This window comes from Notothenia rossii, assembly GCF_949606895.1.
Source record: "Notothenia rossii genome assembly, chromosome: 6".
NCBI lineage: Eukaryota > Metazoa > Chordata > Actinopteri > Perciformes > Nototheniidae > Notothenia > Notothenia rossii.
The window spans coordinates 31297555-31302009 of record NC_136909.1 but is presented as its reverse complement, the minus strand read 5'-3'; the positions used below and the strand labels follow the sequence as shown (position 1 = coordinate 31302009).

The 4455-nt window shown below is 42.8% G+C and overlaps 1 long non-coding RNA gene across 1 annotated transcript; it reads left to right on the top strand.

Annotated features, from left to right (window-relative positions):
* The first annotated feature begins 311 nt into the window (after window positions 1-311).
* Window positions 312-4455, top strand: LOC307042540. Its single transcript, XR_013809148.1, has 3 exons — window positions 312-2403; window positions 2837-4225; window positions 4318-4455. It is a non-coding gene; the product is annotated as an uncharacterized lncRNA (long non-coding RNA).

Below are 4455 nucleotides of genomic sequence, written 5' to 3'. Positions count from 1 at the left end.
GCAGTAACTCCAGTCATATGCACATTTCTTAGATGAGGGAAATGAGCAGGGTCACCACTTGACAGCTGTGTCTCCCACAAAGCCAGCTTCAATTTAAATGCGCGTATGCTGTCATAATATTCTGTGACAACTTTTTTGCGACCTTGCATCGTTATGTTCAGATTATTCAAGTGCTCTGAAATATCCACCATAAATGCAAGGTCCTGCAGCCATTCTGTTTTTTTTTAATTCATGCACTGGCTTACCCTTTTTCTCCATGAACTGTCCGATTTCCTCGCGTAGATCAGAAAAAAGTTTCAGCACGGCACCTCGGCTCAACCACCTTACATCAGTGTGATATGGTAGGCTACAGGTGATGTCTTTATCACTGAGGAGGCTGTCGAACTGACGGTGATTCAGCCCTCTGGCTCGGATGAAATTAACCGTTTGAACAACCACTTTCATGACGTGATCCATTTTTAACGACTTGCAACACAATGCCTCCTGGTGCAAAATACAGTGGAATGTCCAAAAACGATCTCCTCCATTTGCTGCTTGTACTTTCTCCCTGAATTTCGTTGCAACACCTGCTTTTTTCCCGATCATTGATGGCGCGCCGTCTGTAGCCAGACTGACAGCACGGGTCCAGTCCACTCCAACCCTGTCCAGTGCTTCAACGAGAGCGCTAAAAATGTCATCCGCTTTAGTGGTGTCTGTCATAGGAACCAACTCAAGGAACTCTTCGGTGACCGTCAAAGTCTCATCAACACCACGAATGAATATGGCCAGTTGAGCAACATCTGTAATGTCAGTGCTCTCACCGATTGCAACTGAAAATGCTACGAATGACTTGACTTTTGTTTTTTTCTGGCTATCCAAATATGCTGAAAGATCGGCAATCCTATCCTTCACTGTATTCCTCGTTAGACTAATGTTGGCAAAAGCCTGTCGCTTCTCAGGGCACACCATTTCTGCAGCCTTCAGCATGCATGTTTTCACAAACTCACCCTCAGAGTATGGCTTTGAGGCTGATGCTATTTCGTTAGCGATGAGATAGCTGGCTTTCACTGCTGCGTCACTTATATCTCGGCTCCGGGTAAAAACGGCCTGTTGTTTCTTTAGACCTGATAGCAGGTCATTTATCTTTTCTTTTCTCCGTTGTCCTTGCAAGCAGTCGTATTTCTCCTGCTGGCCGTATGTTTGCCATCCTAGCTGTTGCGACCTGGCTCAGAAGGCCACAACAAAAAGGAGACACAACACATTAACGAGTATAAAAAGGTGTTTATTTTTGCACAAACACGTCAAGATAGACAGTGGGTTTACTCCTCAGAGCCAGTTGCCTGCAGGAGAAAGCAGAGAGCCCACAGATAGGAGCAGAGAGGCTTTAAATAGCTCCAGGACACCAGACCCAGGTGCCCTGAATCACCACAATCACTGGATCCAATGCAGCACAGACGGAACAGCTATACCCTCTCTACTGATGGACCCACAGGGGCATCACAATAGCACATTTCAGACGCAGAGGCAATTCAAAGTGCTTTACATGATCATTAACACATGACAGTAGAACAGAGAGGAACACAATAAATAAACATAATGGAATAACAGTTTCATAAAAACAATGAGATATAAAATAGTTTAAAAACGAAAACGAAAAAAAATACGGTAAGTGCTAAAACAAGTTAAAAGGTGGTGAAGACCTCAGGTTTTCTAGAAGTTTGTTCCATTTGTGGGGAGCATAAAAAAAGAAGTTTGTTCCAATACGAAGGTTGTGTCCTTAAAACGAGCCTCCTCCCAATTGTATGCACATTATTTATTCAGTCGTTTGCTGTTTAATCTGATTGGAACTATATAATTCAAAAGTGAGAAAAAAGCTTAGAAAACTAGGCGAACGCTCAATACACGCAATGACGTCACCTTTGCGCGTCCCCGCGAACAGGGCTTCAATCTACGGCAAGCCTTCAACCTACGGCACAACCAGTCTATGGGCTAGGGGTGGGCGATACCACAAAATCTGGATTCAATCCGATACCAAGTATTTCAGGGCCAGTATCGCCGAAACCGATACCTTACAACAATAGAAAGTGGCCACAGTAGTGAACTGCCTTCTTGCACATGTAGCAGGAGTGTTCAGTCCTATCACCACACGGGGCAACCTTTATAAAGAGGGGTCAGTGTCGCTCTTGCTCCCTCTTGCTCTTTGGCACAAAGGCCACTTCCGGGTTCCGCTGACGTGCTTTCTCCGCTGGCACGTTCTTATCAGCGCCGTATAGATAGAAGCGCCGTATAGATAGAAGAGTTACGACAGCGGAAGTCCAAAAACGGTTATCGTCACGTGGTTCATGTAGACGAGAATCGTTCCCCGGAAGTTCATGGCGGGCAATGTGAATGCATTGATAACAGGAGATAGAACTTCGACTTTTGGTAATTATTAGTGAATAAAGGTTTTGATTTGCAATATTTATACAACAAATCGATATGTGTATGTATTTACATCAATATGTTAAAAAAAATTAAATAGAATTTGCTAATATTAAGTGATAATATTAGGATTAGTGTGAACAACTAGTTTACATGTTAGGCTAACAGTGCCTTGGTTAAAGAGCCTGTTGCTGTTTATTTATAGCTTTGAATTCTTTCAAACCAATATTATCTTCTTAAACTTGTATAATAGTCAGGAGCATCACTTTCTAATGTTTATTGATATATTTAGAGGGAGGGGATCTAAAGGAATGCTTCAAAATTCAGATTAGATTAATTTCTACCATTTTCTTAAATTCATGGTAGTTTCAGTAATCCCATGGTAATTGAGGACACAAGTTATCTAAATGACTAATGTCATCTTTATGGCTTTCAGAAAGGACAGGAGACCGACAGGTGACTATCAAAGGACTAGCAGCAGCAGCAGCAGCAGCATGATGATGATGATGTTAAATGTGTTGTTTTAGGAACATCCATTGCAAATACATGGAATTCAATAAACATTGAATAGCATATCATGCAGTTTGTCTGTGCCTTTTCCTCCGTGTTGTCCTGGTTTGCTGTGCTGCCTCCTAGTCGCCACCATGGTTTGCTGTGCTGCCTGGGGATGCTCAAATCGCTCTGAGAAAGGAGTACGAATGTACGGCTTCCCCACTGACACAGAGCGGAGGAAAAAATGGCAGGCACAAGTCAGCAGGAGCAATTTCATGACCAACAGCAAAAAAATATGTGAGGTTAGGTTATTGTATACAAACACTGCATTTGCACTTTTTCACAAAACGAAAACCACACCATTGGGAAAGCTTAATGTTTTGTTTAATACAAAAAAACAGGGAAAGGCTTGAAAAACACTGAGAGTTGAGACTCAGGGTGCAGGGTGAGGGTCTCAGTGCAGGTATTCAGGCTCCATTGAATCCCCCTCTGGTTCTTGTGCTGAAAGAGGGAGTAACAGACAGGAGAAAGGGTTATACACACCTATATAGCACACCTATTGGATGGGAAATTGCCTTGGGGAGATAAGGTGTGGTCTTTGTTCCCAACTGAAGTTATGGAACTTTATTATTTGTGAGTTTAACAAAGTATGACAAATGGCATCAGTAACAGATGTGATATGAATTTCTATAAAGTTGTCTCACATTCTTGGTCATATTTTATATGCAGTATATAATGAGTATAACATGTCCAGTAAGTATAAAGTGTTTCCTAATACTGTGTATTCAACCACTATGGTATAGTGTATGGTACTATGGTATGGTATCCTAGCTTAATCTGTTATCTGTAAACGTTCCCTAAATCTACTAATTTAGGGATAATCCACTGACATCCTTTAATACACATGTTAATTTGAATCAGATGTACTGATAATATCCGCAATATAAATCTTTAAGCTTCTTCTTACCTTTAAAAGTCCGTCACGAACGGTCTATTATGCTGCAACTCTACAGCTCTGCTAGCCTTGGCGCTAACTTCCGGGGAACGATTGAGAGGCTCCACGATCCGCCATTGCTGTAAAAAAGTGGTCCATTGGAGTGAACGGAGATGACATAACTCTCAGTCTATACGGCGCTGGTTCTTATTATACATCCATGGCTGGCACCGGTGAGTTTGCAGTGGCTGCCGTTTGTTGTACACCTAGCATGACAATTAGCCTGAATACTAAATGTATCGCTGGTTGTAGACCCTCGCAGGGATCCTGCAGCCCATGTCTGCTGCCGCTGTAAATGAAGCTCTCCTGCTGTGTGTTTGTCTGAACTTGGCCTGATCGGTAGGTAGACATTCTGCTTGTCTCATTCTTCCTGAATGATCTTAACCTAATATTGTTATTCTAACATCACCTGATCGCTTAATGTCTGCTAGGCTCTGCGCTGGAAGCGTGATAAAGGACTGCTGTTTTTCCTCTACGTCTGTGTTGCATCCACGACTGCTCTACGTCTACGAGACTGTCTTGCCTGCCTGCCTGACTGAGTGTTGCCTGGACGGCTGGTCTGCCCTCAC